Here is a 21,249-nt window from a genome sequence, read left to right on the forward strand (position 1 = left end):
ATTTGTACTGCACTGGAGAGTATTCTGAACAAAGGTGATGAAGGCCTGCCTGGGGATTTGCCACACCAGCCCTTCCACCAGGAGCCTGCCCGTTGTTCATGTCTGGTCTGAGATAAACCCAGCAGCACTGGGCTGCACCTGCACACCTGGGCAGGAGCACTGCTGGAGCCAGCAGTGGCTGGCTGGCTGACTGACAGCGAGATTAAAATCTCAGCCTCCCCTAAACTGTGCCATGTCTTACTTTGCAGAGCACTGACAAATCTCGAGTTGTTTGGGAAAAATCACATCGCAGGCTCAGCACAGAGGGCATTTTCTGGTTGCTGTTTGGACTCGGTAACTTTGTTCCTCCAGGCAAGCTGGCTATTCTTCTTTTAAAATTAAGTGAAACAGCAACAGCAGTCAGCATTTGTCTCTAAGACAAAGATAATTAATGAAGCTAATTGCAGTGACCATTAGATCCCATTGTATACCAAAGGGAGCTCCATAAATACCACATTTCCCAATAGGTCAGTAATTCAGCAACATATTTTAAATACTCTTTCATAGTTTATGCACTCCCATAGTTACAGTTGGCAAATATTTTACTTGGCCTAGTCAAGTTTTAGCTGTTTTCAGGTTTCTTTTTCATTTGCGCACTCTTTGTACAGAAAAAAAAAAAAGTTACAAGTGGTTGGGTTTCCAGAGAAAAGGCAATCCATTGTTTTTTCAAATACAGCCTTGAGCAAAGAGAACTTTGCAGTTTTTTGTTTAATGTTTGGGGTTTTTTTGGTTAGTTTTTTTTTTTTGTTTGTGTGTTTGAGGGGTTTTTTTGTGTTGTTTTTTAACTTTGATGACAAAATAAGGATCTCAGAATTTCTGCTGTAGTTTCTCCATTGGAGTAATTCATTATTTTCATTAGGGATACAGAATTAATGTTGTCTGCTAAATAGAACTACTGCCTGTCATCCATGTTCCCCCTCACACAGGGTGCCACCTGCCCTAGCATTACTGCCTGGCACTCCCTATAGCCTACAGAATATCAGGCATTCCTCAGCAGGCATTCACAGTGTGTTCCTCTTCATTCAGTAGTGATGCTGTGCAGTAAATGTGCTGAACTTGGGTTTTCTTTTCTCTTAGCCAAACCCTTGCTTGTAATTCTGCTTATTCTTGCATGTCAAGTTGAGATGCTGCTGTGTTCAAGTCACCACATCACATTCAGTGCTGACAATACTCATTACCTTTGTGGTTAATGGTGCGCCACGTTTTCCCCTGGGCATCAGAATATCAGTTCTCCTGAAACACTAAAGCTGAATTCCAGCCTTCATGGCAGCAGAGGAAACCATGCAAATTGAAGCCCTTTATCTTTCCCAGAACTATGTATGATAGTAAAGCAGAATCTTTCTGTATTTCCCTTTTCCATTTTCCTCCTTTCTCTTTCCCTCCTTTAAGTTTCAGTTTACTCCTTTCCCCCCTCCATCCCCTCTCGCTTCCCTCAGGATGGCCAGGTCCTTTTTGGCCCCTTGCTTCTGATTTTTATGAGCTGCTGTTCTTTCCATCCTCCCCTGCCCTCTGTTTGCCACTCCAGGAGATGTATGCAAAGGTTTGAACCGGAGGAAAAAAAGGCTGCTTGCTACGTCCTGCTTATGTGGGACTTATCAGCTGATCAAGTCATCTTCAACACACCAACTTTTGCTCTCTTAAGCATAGCAGCCTTGCTTGAGCATGAGCCTTTACAAATGCATCCTTGAAAGTATTTCTTACCCTTTATATCCTCTGAGGAATTTTGAAAACATTCGAGACGGGACCTCTGAGTTTTTTAGATGATGGGATTTATTTTTCTTTCCTCCTACATAGGCAGGAAGGCTCACAACTTCACTGCATGGCTCAGAAGGTCACAAGGCCCTCACTTACAAGACCTTTTAAGGATTTAGTGACCAATAAAACACTGCTAACAAGCATATTTATCTTTTTGACCCAATCCTTCAATATGTTGTCTTATGGACCCATGTTGGAGTGTAAGCTTTCTTAGCCAATCATGTTATGACACAAACCTACAGTACTGCCTTCTAAACTTCTTGTTTAACTTTGTAACTACTTTTTTTCCCATATCTTAAACTCTAAACTTTCCTTTGTTTAGCTTAATGTGTCTGTTCTTTAAACTATAAATCCATATTTTTCCTTCCAGCACCTGAGTTTGGGAGCCTTTTCCAAGGTCTCAAGTCAAATCCTGGGTTTAATTCTAAGCTTTGGCTTACAAACCAAAGTCCTGAGAGTTCCCTGCATTTTGGATTCCAGCAATATCCTAGTAAGGTTCTTGCTGAATTTGAACAGCTGCATGAAAATATTTATCAATCCAGCTTTGTAATCACCGTTTTTCCCTGTGAGCAGTTTCCTTGGTCTTGAATGCCAGGTCAATCCATTTCCAGAGCAGGCTGCTGAGTGGCTGGAGTCACTTTACCAGAACCAGACTGACTCTGGGGACAGTTTTGGGGGGAGCTGGAGCTTTGGGTTCTGCAGTTTAGCAGCTCCTCATGCTGTCCCTGAAGCAATCCTGCATGGCAAAGCAGGGAAATGCCTGAGTGTGGTTCTGGCTGCCAGCTGCAGCCTGCAGGAACTGCTCAGTGGTGTTAGGGGCTGCAGGATCCCTCTGGCAGTACGTGGTGGAATTGGTGATGGTGCAATTTACAGTTGCCTTGGGTAGCCATAAAGACTGAGGGTTGTTCTTGGATGAGGAGGATTTCATCACTCCCAGGAAGAGTAATGCACATGGCTTTTCCAGGGCAGGATAAATTGCAGGGGCACATCTTCTGCAGTGGAGAGAAGTGTTTAATTTGAAAGATGGATCTTTGGGAATACCTCTTCCAGTGTTTAAAGTCAAGATATAATTCAAATTGCCTGAGTCATGCTGCCATTTTTTTCCCCAAATTATGCTAGGCTGGTGGGCAGTTAGCAATTATATGGCATGTGTCCCTGTGTTAAATCCAGCAGCTTGAAATGCTCTAAGGCTTTCAGGTGGTGTTGGGAGAAAAGATGAGAAATGTTGGAATGTGTGTGACTGGTATCCAGTTGGCTTTAATAATCATTATTAGCTCTATTTGCATTCACTGCAGCCACTGCTGCCTTTCCAAAATCCCAGGAGAAGCGAGTTGAAGCCCACTGCATGCCCTGACAGCTTTTCATGGCAGAAAGGGGCAATGGCACAAAAATAACATTTTGCTTATTGCAGCAAAATGCAGAGGTAAAGCTTAGGCAGGCCTGAAGAGTTTTGAGATCACTGAATGTGACACAAAAAGCTGTGATTTCACTTAAAATAATGATCTTAAATACACACAATCTGTAATTACTTTATGTGAATTTGTTTTAATAGCTCATTTAGCAAAAACTGTGCAGATGAATGTTACTCCTGGAAATGAAAGCAATTTAGTTAAAGCAGAGCTATTAATCCTTATTCAACAAAAATTTATTAGCTTGGCTGTGTTGCAATTGGGGCAAAGAAACCATGTCTCTCTCACAATTTTTTTCTTGAGCAGGCTAACCTGTCTGGGGCAGCTTGGGCTTCCATCAGTGATATTCTAATTAAATCGCTCAATCACTGATTTGCAAGTGTGTCAAACTGTCATTAAATACCAATTCATGTTCTGTCTTCAACTGCTTTCTTTGCAATGCCTGCAATTGTCTTTTTGTAGCAATTATGGCAGCTATCCCTCTGTTTAAAATGATTTAAAGTAGTGTGTGAGGAGCAGCAGAGGAGCACACCATGTTAAAATAAATCAGAAAGAGGTTGACAGTTTGGGCAAATGTAGTTGTTTGGGCTTTGGTCCAATAATGGGTTGTTTGGTCCAAGAAGGTTAAAGACTGTTAGAACCCTGCAGTTTTTCACATGAAATGGCAATGGAGCCCATCTCCAGCATCTCAGCAACTATTTTTCATCTCTCCTGAGTTGAATCTGCTGGAAGATCGGTCATGTGGGACAGATGTCTGTAAACAGAAAACCCTATTGATCTAGGGTTCCTTTTATGCAGCTATTAGCTGGCAAAGCTGTTAGTTCTCCTCCATGCTGAATGTAAAACATTGGGTTTTTTCTATCTAGAGAGAGAAAAGATGAAAGTTAAGGGGGTTTTGGAGCATTTTTGAACAGCAGAGGTTAATAGGCTGGGAGTGTGTGCTTCCCTTATTACCCTTGCTTCTTTCCTCTCATCTGCACTCATCAATAAATAAATAAGTTAATTAAAAAGCTGTTTCTAAGGGACAAAGTACGCATCCTTAAGACGTATTAAAGTCTCAGTAAAAAAATTAACCAGTGGCCTGAAGAACTCCACCCAGGGTTATGGGGGGAGGAAAGCCCTCAGCTGTGCTGGTTTTTATTGTCACAATGAGCTGCACAAGTTGCAATAATTAATGGAGGGTATATCTCTCCACCAGTGGGCCCACGGCAAGGCCCATCATGCAGAAAACATGCGATGAAAATCCTGTCTGCAAAAATATCCAAATATCCATATATCTACTTAATAATAATCCCAATATTTTGGAAATGTTCCAAATCACTAGGATGCGTAGGAAAAAAAATATTCAGAATCTAATTCAATGCCCATGGGAGTTTCTATCTGATGCTCACCCAGCAGTTTATGAAATGTGTGTCTGCATGCAGAAATAAGCATATTATTTAATATTTTAACACATTATTTAATGCATTTTGCCAGGTTTTATTTTCATAACCTCTCTTTTCTGGGCTGCAGGCTGCAGGTGGCTGTTTTGCTCACCTAGGCATCCTCTCCTTCTCTGTGTCCTTTGCTGACCCAACTTTTCTTCTAGAAGTAACCAGTTCTCCTTGCAAAATGCAAGTTTAACCCTGGTGAATGTTTTGCCTGTGGCTATTCCTCATTTGGCTTATCTGCGGGGAATCAATTAAAAAAACTTCATTGGGATGATCACAGGTCTTTGAAAGGGACTTGTGAAAAGGTCCTCATCTCTATCTCTGTACAAATTGATAAATTAGGTTAAATAGTGATACTTCCAAGATGATGATGATTATAATTATTATTATTGTTGTTATTATTATATTAAGTGATATTAACAGCCAGGGTAAGTAGGTGCTGCTGTCCAAGTGTAGCCCAGCACTGCAGGTGGTTTTAATGTGGCAGTAATTCACTCAACCCAAGCAAGGCATTTTGTGAAGAGCAAATTGGAAACGGAAAGAGATTTATTAGCAAGCTTCACTTATCTGAGAGTTAAAGATGCACAGAAGCTGAAACTGTTAAAGTATCTTCGGAATTAGTGTTTTCATTGGTCATTCAAGGGGTCATGCAGGATGTTAGAGCCTACGCAATAAATTAAAAATAGCTGTGGTGAACACTTGTGAAGAAGTCCTCAGTAGTGTTTCACAGGAGTCAACACAAACTCATTAGCAGAAAAATTTAATTTTGCCTGCTTAGGTTTAAAAAAACTAAATAAGCAGTAGTAATCACAGAAGGCAAAGAGTGGGTGATTGGTTCCTATTATTTTTCTTTTTAATATAAACGTGAGGCCTACAGCTTTGTGATTCAGTTTCATAATTTCCTCCTATTTAACCTAAGTGGCTGTTTTGGGAAAGATTCCTTTCCTTGAAATATAATTCATGTGTGGGTTTAATATGTTCTTGCAAAAATGTATTATTGTTTTCTTTTATAATCTTGGCAGAGTTTCGGTAATTATATCTTTCTTTATTTAAACTTTTCCAGGTCTTAGAACTAACAGCGTTATCACCTGTTTCAGCAGTCTACTTTCTTTAGACTTTCAGGTATTCATTCTAAATGAATTAAATTTGTATTTAAAAATAGAGTTGTGGCACCTCTGGCTGTATAAACAAATTCTGGTCTTCCCATTAATAACAACCCATCTGCTGCAGATATTTCCAGTGCTCTGTAATGGGGCTCATCCTCCTCTCACAGGGGAAGTAAAGTTGTCAGATTGAGGAAAAAAATCTGTGGAGAGGCATTGCTAAAAGTGGTGCTGATTATTGCACAGGGCTGGAGTTATCTGAAATAGCAAATAGAGTATTTTTAAAGTCCCTCACCTTCCAGTGTTTGTTAGGGGATGCGGAAACTTCTGGTTCACTTTATCTCCTTAACCTTTTAGTCATTTCTGATGAGGAAAAAGGGTAAATAGCAGAAATATATAGCAATCATAGATATGGGTAGGCTTACACCTTTCTCTAGCTATTTACAAATGGCATGCATATAGAGAACTAACTGACAGCAGAGCTGTTATTAATGTAGTTACAGTATAGTTTCTGCTGCAAAGCTGTTGTGGCACCAGCACAGTTACAAAATTATATTAGAGCTCCAACTCCAGCTTTATTAGCTTGTTACTTTGTCTGTGAAACAAAACATCCACTACATTTCTAATAAAATTCTGGTTTCTGTGTGTATCAAACACCTTCTGTTGAGTAAAGCATCACTTAGGCAATGAAATGCAAGCTCAAGTAACTTGTTTGAAATTAGCTAATTGCCACTCTTCAAGTCTTTATTGATGCTAAAGTCTTGACATGCAAACTAAGGGGATCAACACTTTCACGTGGTTGTACCATTTAGTTGCTGCTTCCCATGAGCCAGGGCATTTTTTTTCTCAAATTCTCTCTTTTCTCTGCATAAATTCTATTTCTTCTCTTCATGTTACTGAAATAAGGCAGAGCTTGTTGGAAACTCTTAGCTTGTTGCTAATGAAAATATTGCATCTCTTCCAAATGATGACCATTGGAAAATGCAAAATACTTTCAGTCAGAATGCTGAAGAAAATAGTTACCTATGTATCTGAAAACAAGCATAGGAGTTTTTTCAGCGTTCAAGTAGAAGCAAAGAAAATTCTGCTCTTTTTTCTGTACCCCAAAATGAAAATACAGGAAAAATAAGTGGAGGAGGTTTTGGCCATTTCTTCATCTCTGTTTAATTTTCCTTTACATTTCAGAGAAGCTCTGCAGGTGCTTTATATCAAAATTCCATTTTACAGAGATAATTGTGGCACTGTAAAGAGTGCCGCAATGGCAAATACCTTCTGAAGCCTGTGATTTGTTTACATCAGAGATCTCACAGGAGAGGAGGATTCTGGATGAATTCTGCACTTTCTGTTTACCTGAGCACACAGTTCATGTATTTGTGCTGTTTTAACCAAACTAATGGCATGTATGCAGGTGTGGTATGCATACAGACATATATATACACCATAAGGAAATATTTTGTCATTAATTACCATGGCCATCCTGAGGGTATTTGAGAAGATAAAGCCTCTTAGTTGAAGAGGAAGAAGCCAGGCTAATGAAGGAAAGTTCCTATGTTGGTGGCTTGAAGCCCTTAAGTGTGAACAACGGTAATGAACTGCACTTGTAAATGCATTTATTGCAATATTGCACCTGGACCCATGTGACAGCTGAGAGGCTGGCTTACAAATGGCCATTGCAGGGAATTGTGGTGTTGGGATATCAATAACTGGAATGTGGAAAGGGAGAGATGGAATAAAATCTAGGGTGGTTTGAAGGAAAAAGAAATAAATAGATGTAAGGGTGAATTTTATGGAAAACTTTGTCACTGCCCCGGTTTTTCCGAAGGTGAGGCATAGGTGGTTTTTCCAATCGTACCTGATGAAGAAATGACAACTATTATGTAAATATTTCTTCTGAATGACAGGGGAATGAAATAAAAGACCACCATTTCTCATTTTAGGTCACTAGATTGCACTGACCTCTGGTATTTACGTTTGATACCTCAGCAGCTGGAAATGGGAAATATTGGTAGAGTCACCTGCTTCTTCCCAGCTGTGTTCTGCTGAGGTTTTCTTTTGACAATAGGGGAAGCAGCACACCCATTTTCTTACCAGAAAGCCAAGGAGTTTGTTATGTTTCCTGTCCATGTTCAGCTAATGTTTAGTTAAAAACAAGGTGAGTCAATGTCTGTGTTCCTGCACAGTGTGATGGGACCAAGGTTTGAAAGAGCAGTGTATGAACGAGGCTGTGGAGAAAATAATGGAACTAATGCAGCTAAAATGGCAGAACTGAGGTGGCAAATGTCATTGCTAAGTTCCAGGTTCTTCATCTGTGGTGCTTCAAATGTTTCTTTCCCCTTTGTGAGTTGATTTACGTTTATGGAGTGCTAAGTTTGTAGTCTGTGTGGCACAGCAGAAGTCACAAGGAGGTCCTACTTATTCCCAAACTCTCTCCTGTAGTGCATCACTCCCACTGACACGTGAGTGATGCTGCAGAGATGTCCTGGGCAGCAGCAAATTGCCAAAGTTCTGTGTTCTCCCCTGCAAAGACCCCACTTCTTTTGGAGCTGTTTGTCTGCAGTGCTGCTGAGTCACAGAGCACAGATGTGGGCTCTGTCCTCCCATGGCTGTATCAATTATTCTTTCCTCCTCTGTTGCTTAATGATACACCAACTCTTTCCACAGAGCCTGCATGACTCAGGGCTTGCCTTTGCCCCTGAACTCTTATTCTCTTTCTGAATCACAGCTTGGACTCAGAAAAGGTGTGGAAAAAGGAAGGACGTGTCAGGGGCGATGCTTGAGGAGACCACACTGCACTGTAATTGTAATCTCAGGTGAAATTCGTAAATTGGCACTTTGCTTTAAACACATTTGTTATTGATGCATTGAAAACATAATCTGGAAATGTTCAGGGGTTCAGGAACCACGGAAGTTCAACGCTTCTGTTGAACCTCTTGTAACCCAAAAATAAGTTTTAGAATTTGATGAGATGTTTTCCTCATTAGCTGATTTGATTGAATTCAGAAACACTCTATATGAAACCTTCCCTTCATGATTTTTCAGCATTAAATAACCTGAAGTGAAATAAAGGAAGAGCTGGAACTTTTTATATTTTATTGGCTAAAGTTTGGTAAAAACTAATAATTAAATAACCTGATAATCCACACTTGCTGTTATCTTCCTTTTTAGGTGTTTGAATGGCAGGCTGTTTTCTGGAGATTTTTTAGCTTTTCTTCTATCAACAAATAAATTTAGTAAGTAATCTAATGTGAATCACTAAGACTTTTAAATAAGATACATGAAATTTGTATCAGCCTACATAGCCTGCATTGCTCATATGTTACCAACTATTTTCCTGCAGGTTCTTCCTGTCTTGTCCTACAAATTTGCAATGGCTTTAACATAAGGAGAGGAAAAAAAAAACATGGAGGAAATAAAACCAGCCATGCTGGGGCTTACTCTCACTTAAATGCCAAAGTTTTTAACAAAGTGTTTTCAAAGAATACTGATCAGGTTGTTTATTTTATCCAGTGGTAAGAGATTGAGAGGTTCAGGGTCTAAACCCAACGTTAATGTTGCAACTTTAGTAATAATATACATACAACCACATTGTTCTGTGGTGGTTTTGTTTTGTTTTGTTTTGTTGGGTTTTTTTTTAAGTTTTCCTAAATGATACCACACACTTGTGAAAGTATTTGTTATGATCGTTCAAATTATAAGAGTCTGTTGCACACCTTTGCAAGGCACTGATAGCACTAGCATATGTTTTGTTTAAAGTAGACCTTAAAAACCAAATATTCCAGGTTTTGCAACCTGGATTCTGGTGAAGATGGTCTCTGCAGTAATGCAGCTTTGATGTTTCAGGGTCACACACATGAACAGGCTGTATTTTGACAGCAGGAGCAAGTCTGTGATGAGGCTGTGCCTGACCAAGCTGCTGCTTTGGAACCTCCCTGGATGTGTCTGCACAGAAGCTGGCCCAGATCCTTCCTGGACACTACTGGCAGGTTCAGGTTGGAGTTGTGTGTGACGGCAGGGTGACCACAGACACATGAATCCTGCTGGGAGTCCTCCAGACCACTTCCAGAGCTAGTTAGCTCTGGGGTGGTGTTGATAGGTGTGTGAAGATGATCCACATGGGCACTGCTGGTGTGTGTGGAACCCCTGGCCATGACCCTCTCTTGGCAGTGTTGGGGAGAGCTGCACACAGGACTTGGAGGGATACCAGGTAAGTTTGCAGATGATACACAATGGGAAGGAGCTGCTGCCTCCCCCAAAAGCAGGGAGGCCCTGCAGAGAGACCTCAGTGTGTTAAAGGGATGGGCAGTCACAAGCCATGTGGAGTTCAGCAAGGGCAGTGCAAATTTCTGCACCTGGGGGCAGCCCTGGTTGGATGTGCAGCCTCCTGGAAAGGGACCTGGGGGCCCTGGTCCATGGCAAGCTGGCTGGGGCCAGCAGTGCCCTGCAGCCAGGAGGGCCAGCCCTGCCCTGGGGACACCAGGGACAGCACGGCCAGCTGGGCAAGGGAGGGATTGTCCTGCTCTGCTCTGAGCTGGGGTGGCCTCACCTCAGGTGCTGGGGCAGGTCTGGGTGCCACCATATAAAAAAGAGATATAAATTAGAGAACATCCAAGAGGAAGGTGGAGGGCCCTGAGGGGAAGGCGTGTGAGGAGCGGCTGAGGGCGCTGGGTCTGTTCAGCCTGGAGGAGAGGAGACTGAGGTCAGACCTCATGGTGGTCTTCAGCATCCTCACCAGGGGCAGTGGAGGGGCAGGCACTGATCTCTGCTCTGTGTGACAGGGACAGGACTCAGGGAATGGCCTGGAGCTGGGTCAGGGCAGGTTCAGCCTGGATATCAGGAAAAGGTTCCTCACCCAGAGGGGGCTGGGCACTGAACAGCTCCCCAGGGCAGTGCTCACAGCACCAGCCTGGCACAGCTCAGCAGGTGTTTGGACAATGCAAAGTGTTTGGGCACGTGATGTGACTCCTGGGGTGTCCTGCCTAGGGCCAGGAGCTGGACTCCCTTTGAGTCCCTTCCAACTGAGAATGTTCTGTGGTGCTGTGGACTGTGCTGCAGCTGTGGGTTCCATGGCTGAGATTTTTGGGGACTCCTTCCATGACTGGTGAAATAATGTCACAGGTGAGCTCAGCTGCAGATGGCATCAGCCTGTACAGCAATCTAATCACCTGTTAGCTGAGTTGCTGGGCACCTCAGCCTCTGCAGAGGGGAGAAGCTGGATGCACCTAACTGCACTGTGTGCTGAAAAGGTAAGCCTGAAGTAGCCAAGTGACAAAAATCGTCCTGGTGGCTGAGAAAACAAAGTCTGCTTGTGACAGATCTTGGGAAAAAAAATCAATCAAAAAGAAAAAGCAGACTCTGGAAAGGCTAGCAATAATGTTCACTGTGTGTACTTTTGTGTGAGCAATTACTTCATGCCTTGTTTTGGCTGGTGTTCTCTGGAATAACCCATCCTTGCTGGGACACAAAGATACCAGGAGAGAAGTAGCTTTGAATCTGTATGCATCCAGCAGGCTGAGAACACTGGATTGTTTCATGTTGCTCTTATTCAGTAGAATAAATTCCCACTCTATGATTGTATTTTGAAATCTTGGATGCTGTCAAGCTTTGAGGACTTGGTGTTGCCTTAAGGAACTGGGACATAGGCATTTCTAAGACTCCAGAAACTAACCAGATAAGGAGAAAAAATTAGTTCAGATACACATCTAAACCTCATTTAATTTTAATCTAAGCTTCTATGGAATTATTTCATTATCTCAGGTGTGTAAGGCTTCTGTGTTTAAAAAAGAAAGAGTGGGACAAAGATTTGCTTGGCAAAATTTGGAACTCTCCTGTCCTGAGAGGTAGAAATATAGTGCCTGTGTTTCTTTATGTCAGCTGCCTTTCTAGTGGTTTTATTAACTTTTCTACTACTTAAAAAAATCATTTTCTGCTACATGTAAGTTAAGGAAAAGAGGCCGAAAACCTCACTATGGTTTCTGACAGATTCCGTCAATCATAATAAAATGCCCAGAGTAGAGCAGCTCTTTCACAGGAGGGCTTATTCACACATAGAGGGATGACTAAGTGTACAGCAAGATGCATGGTTATGTGCTACATTACACTAAAAGAGAATATTCTACTTTTAATTCACCCCTTCAATCAGACCTAGAGGTGTGCAGTCACTCCAAGGGCTGCTGTAGTGCCTAAGAAAATCTAACCAGCTCCTCAGGAGCTCTCCAGACCTAGGCAAGACTGGATCCAAGCAATGTCTGCACCAGCACGTGCCAAAGAGGCAAGAAAAATGAGAGCTGCTTTTTTTTAAAAGCTGGAGTTACCTGTTTGTGGGTGCACTGGAGCAGTGCACTCCTCATGGATGGAGTGAGGGCTGCTCAGCACTGTGGCCTTGCTGGGTGTGCTGGGACCTGTCAAGGCTCTGGAGCTAAAAAGGGATATTCACAGGCTTCTCTGAGCCTGTTAGAGCAGGCATCAGCTGCTTGTGTTACACTGAGGACTTGGTACCACTGTGAGTGTCATCTTGCACCAGTGGCCTGCCAAATCCTCTCTGTCTCCTGCCTCTGCTCCTGTGGTGGAGGAGAAATAATCGGGAAATTCTGATCAGAAATGTCTCGCATGTGTTTTCTCACAGCATCCCTGCTCATGGCATTCCTGGGCTTGGCATCACTATTCTTGGCATCCCTGCTTCACAGCATCACTCCAGGGCTTTGTGTTCTCTTACACAGGACCATGGAATGGCCTGCCTTGGCTGAGACCTTACCTCGCTCCAGCCCCTCCATGGGTAGGGACACCTTCCACAGCCCCAGGTTGCCCCGAGCCCCATCCAGCCTGGCCTTTGACCCTTGCAGGGATCCAGGGCACCCTGTGGCAGTGCCCCTGTGGTTCTGCAGGCAACAGGAACCTGCTGTCCTTGGAGAAGTTTTGTCTTCAGTCTTCTGCTGCAGCCCTGAGCCCCTGACTTTCTGGGCTCTCCAACAGATGGTGCAGGACAAACACTGCAGCCCAAATCTTCCTCTGAGCTCTTCACAGCTCTGCTTTCCAAGCTCTTTGGGGAACTAAACTGATCAGGTCATTTTATGTTTAAAAAAAATAAATTCAATTTTAATATAATTTTTTCTACATCTTAATAAAATTTAGAATTTAAGTTTTTAAAATTGTCTTAAAGTGCTGATGGGTTTTTTTCCTCTTATGTCACATTAATTACATGTCACACAAATAGACTAATATTAAACTAATTATTGTTGTGAAGCTGTTAACCTCTTTACAGGATTTGGAGCTCCTCAAGGAAAAGGTGATGTGTAAAGACAAAGAAGCCTTCATGCTGATACTTTCATATGGCAAAATGTACTACTGAGTTTCAAAAATAATATTCACCATGTCTACCTCAGGTCAAATCTTTTTTCTCACCAATTCAGGATTTTTGTACTCATTTTTTATTCACTTTTCCAAAAATAATCAGTTTCCTGTTGTCATGCAACATTCTGTTGGGTGCATCCAGAGTTTTATGTCTGATAGTGGTGCAAAATATTGTTCTCAACGTTTTGTAACTGTCTACACATTTTTAGAAATTTTTCATGAAATTCACCCCACCTTTCGGTAGTGAGTTTACAGATTATATTTTCATAACAAAAATATTTTGCATTTTCTTTTTCTATATTTTTCCATCTAGGCACAACTAAATATTTTGTTTTGTGGCATCAACAAGTCCTGCAGTCTCCCTTCAGGAATACTGTCTCCAAGGAATTTTTTGAAAATCAGCAAATTAATTTTTACTACCTGTGAAAAATTATTGAAAGTGATGTTAACACTTAAATCCACATGAAATTATTATACCTGAATGTTTGTTTTGTATTTCCTGAAAAACTTCAGGAAGCAGATTCCCATGTGGGGGAGGCACTGGAGCATTGGTCAGGAGAGCTGAACTCCTTCTCCAGGCAGATTTTCCAGTGCAGTGTTTTCCTCTCTGTCTCATTTTGCAGCCCGTGGAGCTGAGCCTGGGAGTTTTACCTGTCTTGGTAAAATCAGTGATGGTTTGTTGAATGAGGAAAAAATTACCAACTCTGTCTCAGAGGACCTGGAAATGACTGAATATTAGGCAGTGGGCTGGAAGAAAAGCCAAGGCACTGCTCTTACACATAATGATCCATGTGCTGATGAAGGTACTAAGGTGAGTAGGTGCCACCCTTTCCTCAGAGCCACAGTGCCTTTGTCATCATCAATGCAAGGTGCTCATGGCACTGGGGAGCCTGAGTGCCAGAAAACATGGAATTTCATGTCATGTCAGCATTTTTTTTCCCCGTTAATTTTGTGTTAGCCCAAAACAGAGAGAATCTCTCAGAAGAGGATGAAATATGTGTTCTGCTGTTGGTCTGGGGTGGTGCCTCTGTGGCTGGCTGCTGAACTAAACACTTTATGCAAGCCTGAGGAAAAAAGTGCCAAAGTCTCACAAGAGGAGGTGTAAGGAGTATGAAAACATTATCCAAAGCGTAAACTGTATCCTGAAAGTGAAGTTATTTGCAGGAATCTGCAAATTCCAGATGTGCAAAAGGGCCACCTCACAGCCAGTCTGTAAAGATGCACACACTTCACCACATGGCTTCCTTCCCTGTTTGCTTTTGATTATTCATCTTAGAACAAACTGTGCCTAGGTGTTTGGTCTCCTTGCAAAAATTCACCTTATCCAAGGTGGCATTTCATTTCTATGGGTATTGGCAAGAAAACACCTACTGTTCTGCAAGAACTCATTAAACGGGGACACGTTCGTTTACAGGTTTAATCCATATGATATTTATTGGCTGGCCTACAGGCAGTGACAGGCAGCCAACACACTATTCAGTGGACTTTTCCACCCATCTGTTTATCCATCTGTTACTTGAAAAATAGATTTCTTCCTCCCCCCACCTTCCCCCCCAAAATAGCATTGTTCAAGCAGGCCAAGCAGATAAAGATGCTCTGATGTGTGGAGCTCTCAACGGGGCCATCTGAAACAGCCACCAGTAGTATCTTGGTGTGAAATAGCACTAGTAACTTGCCTCTGCCCCCCACACCAGTGTTCTTGTTAGTGTATTAGTAAAATAAACTCAGAATGGACAGGCTGCATTTATTTTGGGTGGAAAAGAAGGAAGAAAGTAGCTTTTTGACCATCTTCCCAAGGAATATATTCACTGTTGCTAAGATCAGAATGCTTTGAAAAAGGTTATTCTGATTTTTTAATCAAACTGTGAATATTCATTTGTGCACATAGTAGGAACACCTCCAAAAGAGAATCAAGTTATGAAATTTTCATCAGGTGCTTAAAAACTCCGTTCACATTATGTGAGCTGGTTTTGTAATACAGATTTCTGAAGCCTACAGTTTTAAATATTGCTATCTGATTGCTTTAAAATGTTATTCCTATGTAAAAAAAATTAGGAATATACTTTTAAGGGGAAAAAGTAAAAACTTGATAACTTCACGCAGATTTTGTGTATATGGATGCAAACCAGGAATATTTCAGGCATCTTTAATATGTTGATGCTCTTATGCTGATGGAGACAACCTGGTTTGTCACAGAGTTATTACATCCCTCTTTGCTGGTCAGCTCTAGGAAATCTTTGTTAGAGTTTATTCTTTACAGCCCATGGACTGACAAATTCACAGCATTCCTAGTGAAAGTTCCTTAATAGCAGATTTAATATAATTTATTTTGGCACCACGGTTTTCTACAAAACCAGGAACCAATGACAATGTCTAGCAAAAATTTCTGTGGGAAGACCTATTTTCAGTTTAACTTTTTTTTTTTTCTGAGAAATGTATAAATTTTAAAATTTATTAGTGAATAATTTCCAAAGTGTTAAGTACCAGGGCCAGTTTTTAAAAATACAAGGGAACTTCCACAGGCACTTCAGCTGGTTCACAGGATGTTACAGGTGACCTGTGTGATGATGATGATGGTGCTTTCCTCATCACAGTTCGTGTGCTGTTCCTCTGGAGAGGGAGGGAAAGGAACCTGCTCTTCCTTCAGTTTAAGGAGCTTTATCCAGCTTAGGCAGCAAGGGAGAATAAGGCAAAGCAGGGATAAATCAAAGCACTGTAGGGAAGGCTAATCCTTGTTCTTTTGCATTTCTATTCATTTAGAATGGAGTGGTTACAGCAACTGAAAAATGGAGATGACAACCAAGTCAGGATGTTGGGGTTATTACTTGCCTATCAGGCAAGCAATGTAGGAGAGTTTAATTAAATGTAGATGAAAGCATTATTAGTAATTTAACAAAGTGGATCACTTTTTAGTATTTCCTAAAATAGTTTGCACACAGATGTCACCATTACAAATAATTTAATCTAGACAAAGGTACTGTGGAATTTTCCCACTTGTACTCTCTCTGTCGGGACACTTGTAAGATTGTATGTGACACATTGCACAGTGGAACATTCACTGGGGACACAACTGAGAAACAGTTTATGATCTGGAAAATGCATATTGTTTTCTACAGTACTGTGGAAATGCCATGAAAAAAAAAAAGCAGAATGCAAGGTGAGAAAGAAATAGACATCTTTTGTGTTCTAGTATTTTTCTGGCATGTGTATGCTGCTGAAAATGCCCATGGAATATCACTTACTAAAGGGCTATGATGAGGATAGTGTTCATTTTTCTAGAAAATTCAAACCACTCATCTCTGCAATCATGATCCACGGACAGTTACAATGGACATCATGGTGTGAATATAGTAAGTACACGAAGCTTGAAAGCTTTTGGCAAACTGTAAGGAAGGACTTTGCTGACATTAGTTTAAATTTGTAAGCAAGTTTAAGTAATGTAAGGGAATAATTTGTGTAATGCTGAGAAAGAAAACCAAAGGAAGAGGTAGAAATCAAGGAACCTGAGGTAAAGGCACATGGCAGCTCACCAGAATTTTCTAAGCACCCTGTGTTGGTGTGCTTGAGGTGCAACACACAAAAAGTAACTTAACCCACCCCACAAAGGCTTTTTTCTGACTCATTTGGGCAATAAGATCTGAAAATTTTTAAAATATCATACTTAGTCTGAGCCAAGGGAGTCTAAAAAGTCATTCCCATGGCCATCCTCTGTAAATGGTTATTCTTATTTCTTACACAAAAGGAAATCATCAGAGTATCTACCCTTCTGAGGATTTCTTGGTCCTAAGAAATGACAAACAAAATTGTAAGTAGGGAGGTGCATCTATGCACTAGATGGCCCTTAAGTTCTTTCATATTTCACACTTCAATGCCCTTAAATTCTTACACATTTCACAGAATACTTGTTTCAGTTGCTGCTGAGCAAAGTGAACCCTGGTGTCTTTGCTCCTTCAGAAATGCAGGATCTCACTGTTACCCTTCTTTGCCTGCAGTTGCAACTTGATCTTGCTACGTATGTCCATATATATGTGTGCTATTCATGTCAGAACAGCCTTTCTAGAGGGGGCTGTGCTAAGGCTTAGTAAGGTCCAACAAGTATTCTTTAGTGGGTCTTTTCCAGGCCAGGTTACTTCAGGTCTTTAGGGTGTGTAATATGACTGTACGTCCTTGGTTGTTCTCTGCAGTAATTTCTGGGGTAACTTAAGAATTTGGAGTCCAACTTTAAGGTTAATTCTTCTATGAATGTGACAGTTTGGTAACTGTTGGCTTGGAGAGAGAACGGTGTTTGGTAGTAAGAAGAAAGGAAAGAAACTGTAAGCAGGAAGGAAAAACTAGAAGTGGAACGAGGAAGAAACTAAAGCTGAAAGCCAAAATAGCTACGAAGGGGAAAGGCAGCTAAGGGCTTTGGAATATTTTGTGTGCAAACTGGATTATTTTACCTCTTCTATAAGCTCCTGTAAGAGGCAGCTGCAGTGTTTCACATGGTCATAACCCATCACAGGCTCTCCGAGAGTCCCCTGATCCAAAGTATTAAATCATCCAGGGTAAAACTTGATTCTCCAGGGGAGGTGGCTGGGCATTCCCATGGGAACCTGTGTGAGTGTAAACCCAGGGTGCTCTGTGTTTTCAGGCTTCCCTGTCCCCAGGTGGATCACTGTGGCCATCCCCTCTACCCTCACACTGAGAGGACTGTAAGCTCCAGTGGGATGCTGTCAGCACCCACTGACTATCCCTCTGTCACTTTCTTTTTCTTCCCCCCTCTTTTTTTATTTCTATCTCTCCCTTCCGACCCCACATGTACTGTTAGGTATAAATCTTTAGTATTGACTTCAGCAAATCAGTTTTGTTTGCACCTTCACTTGGGCAGAGACAATTTTAACATCTGGATCTTAACACCTCTGGCTGACCTATTTGTGCTCCCCACTGGGAAAAATGCCTGAGCAGAGAATGGACTCCTTTTGCCCAGGAATCACAGAATCATAGAAAGGTTTGTATTAGAAGCAGCCTTAAGATGAGCCGTGGATGTCACCCAGTACAGCAGCTTGCTGTTCCAGAGATGGGACAGCCAGAGCTTCTCTGGGCACCCTGGGCCAGAGCCCCACCACCCCCACAGTGAAGGAGTTCTCCCTAACACCCAATGCAAATCTCTCCTTCTTTAGCTTCCTTAGGAAGGATTATGGAAAATGCAGCTAAAGCCCTCTGTTTGGGAGGCTCACTGCTCCTGGTGTCCTTCAGGATGTGTTTCTTTGCCTGGGCTGTCGGGTTAGTCAGAGGTGTCACAGCTGTGGTGTCTGTCTCCTGGGTGATGATTTTCCTATGGGCCCATTGGTTTAATAGGAATAATGTAAAAAAAAGAAAAAAAAAATTAAAACCAAGTGAGCTTGAAACTGTCTCTAATTCCTCACTGTGCAGTGACCCTGAGGTGAGCTCAGCTGGCCAGAGCATGGTGCTGATAACACCTCACTGAAGAGCTGGACTTGATGGTCCCTGTGGGTCCCTTCCAGCTCAGACTGCTGTGTCAGAATCCTGTGTGAGAGAGGCTGCACGGCAACTGCAGGACACTGCTGGGGCTTTGTTTCCATCCTGCTACCCAAAACTGGCACTGGCATCCTTTTACAGGATCCCAGCACAGCAGAGTCACGCAGGTTGAAATTTGGGTGAGTTGAGAGATATGTCTCACTGCTGGCAAGGTACATGAGTTAACCCAGGGATCACACTGTTAACTTCCATTGAAAAAGAACAAAATAAAATCTAATAAGATCCAAAAGCAAATGTCAGAGAAGTTCATGCATGGAAGCTTTTAATAGTCCAGGAAACAATCTTTCAGCTTATCTTATGCTTACTTTTCATCAGCCAAGGTCTGGATCTCCCTTGGCCTTAAACCTCTGATATTAATAGTTGGCCTTTGCTCTGCAGTTGTTCATTTATTCCACCTTCTTTCTAAGAAAAATGCATACAATCCTTTATTTTATGTGCTTATCTTAAGGGAATTCCTTAAGGGTATTGGCAAAATTCAGAGAATCTACAAGAATTGTGTAAGGCAACCAATTAGATTGGGGTTTTTTATTTTTTTAATTTCTATTTGAATTTCTGATTAGGACTTGAACATGACTGTTTCTGCTTCCTTTGGTGAGAGTATTTTGAGTAAAATGGGCTATGGACAACAGATACAAAACTAACCCTTTCCTGCACAGGCCTGCTTGACCTTTGAAGATAGATTTGCAAAGCTGTTTGTCTCCTGGTAGTGAGACACTAGGAGATATCTTTGCATGTGGAATACAAGTATTTTTGTACTGTGCAAAAACTTTTGAGACAGATCTAATTAATGTGAGATGGATTATAATTTATCACACGTAATAATTCAGCTGCTGCATGTGTCTCAGAGTTCTCACACGTTCCAGGAGGGTTAAAGAGCAGCAAAAGTGGCTCTACAGCCTGGTTGGGGCCTAGGTACTTCTTTCTTTCCTTTCAAAAAAGAAATTACCATGGCTACTCTTGTGAGATTTGACAAACTCGTGACTAATTCTCTTAATTTAAAAGAAAAAATTTAAGTCCTGTTTAGTTTCTGGAATTATCCTTCAAATTAGTATGGTACTTGGAGTTGTTTCTTTATTTGTCTCTGGTCATAGTACTGACACCTGAAGTAAGAAGGGAGAAGAAAAATCAGCTGTATTGATTTTTGTCAGTGGCTTGTTGGGTGGCTCTTAGGTGCAGAGAGTGAAGAAGGGTGCTCTGGAACAGAGATTTCAACTTTATTGTGGCAGAACTGCATCCACTTCAAGTCACGATGATTCATTGTTTGTAAAAGGTCTATTTTTAGCTGGCCTGAATTATATGGAGATTAAAGAGAATCATTAGCATGAAAATCCCCTTGGAGCTCCTGCAGTTGGTACAATACAAAAGCCTTTGCTAAGATCTCCTCAGCCTGGATAATAACTCTGGAGAATCCCTGAGTGTGCAGGAGGCAGAGTGGTGACTCCAGAAGGCTTTTGTGGGTCAGGGATCTATTCCTCTGGGCACAGTGCAGCTTTTCATACAGATGGCACTCCAAAACAGTGCTTTTTAGAAACAGCACTGTCAGAGCAAAGAAACTGAGAGATAAAGAGGGGAAAGGGGTAAATCTGTAGGTATGGAGAGCATCCTGGTGCTGGGTTTTGCTGTGTGCTCTGTTCTCTCAAGAGTTCAGTGGACTGAACTCTTCTTCACTGCCTCTGCCCAGTCTGGTGTTTCTTGTTGCATAAAGGCAGTGCAGCTGGAGTGAGTGCAGTGCTCCTTTATCAGTGTGCCTTTATCACAACAGAACTGGAGATGCCTGTCCAAGCACCTCAGCTGCAACAAGTGCAAACTATGATCAGCATGGCTGAATGTGATAATTCACACAAAGTGCTTTTAACAAGTCCAAGCTGCACACCATCATTTAGTGCATTTGTGCAAGGAACGAGATTTGCCATCTGAATTTTAAAAAATTAAACTGCTGTCTCAATTTTAAAAGTGTCTTTGATGAAATCCAAAAGGTGCTAGTGTGTTTTATTTTGAAGAGAGTCTTAACAGCAAACTTTATAAATCTTAACAGCAAACTTTAGAAATCATGTATAAAAAACATGTGTAAATTACCTCCATACTTGAACATACTGAACAACAAATCTGAATTATATAGGTTCTCTTAATACAGTGAAATCGAGTATCTCAGTGCATGTCATGGTATCTGAACTTGTCCTGCTGCCATACCAGTTAATTCTTAAATGAAGTTTTAATCATGGTAACAACAGTTTCTTCAGTAAATTCCTCTCTGAAATGCCCTTATTCCTTTGTCCTGAAAAGACACTTGCTTCCTTCTCAGGTTCTTAAATAAAATACATCTGCTGTTAGAGGGCTGTAATAAAAATAAGAGTGAAATCATACAACAATCAGGAGGAATACGAGGGCACAAGTGTTGAGTTTTCATTACAATAGGGCTGAGTTTCATTGGAAATTTGTGTATGTGGAAAAACACTTAGGTACAGAATAAATGCATTGCAGTAATTCTCAGTTACTGGAGGGACAGTTAATATGTCTTTTCACATTATGCAAAAGCAGTAAACAAGAATAAGGGTCACAGCTTTAAGAAGAGTTGTTTGTAGCATCTGTTAGACCGAGCAAAATGTCACAATATGTAGTCTCCAGAAG

The 21,249-nt window shown here is 41.5% G+C and overlaps 1 long non-coding RNA gene across 1 annotated transcript; it reads left to right on the top strand.

Moving 5' to 3' along the window:
- Window positions 1–8,463: 8,463 nt before the first annotated feature.
- Window positions 8,464–9,195, top strand: LOC135302310 (uncharacterized). The gene is made up of 3 exons (XR_010364003.1): window positions 8,464–8,546; window positions 8,902–8,966; window positions 9,074–9,195. It is a non-coding gene; the product is annotated as an uncharacterized LOC135302310 (long non-coding RNA).
- Window positions 9,196–21,249: the final 12,054 nt, after the last annotated feature.

The sequence above is a fragment of the Passer domesticus genome, chromosome 6 (assembly GCF_036417665.1).
Source record: "Passer domesticus isolate bPasDom1 chromosome 6, bPasDom1.hap1, whole genome shotgun sequence".
In the NCBI taxonomy this organism is placed as follows: domain Eukaryota; kingdom Metazoa; phylum Chordata; class Aves; order Passeriformes; family Passeridae; genus Passer; species Passer domesticus.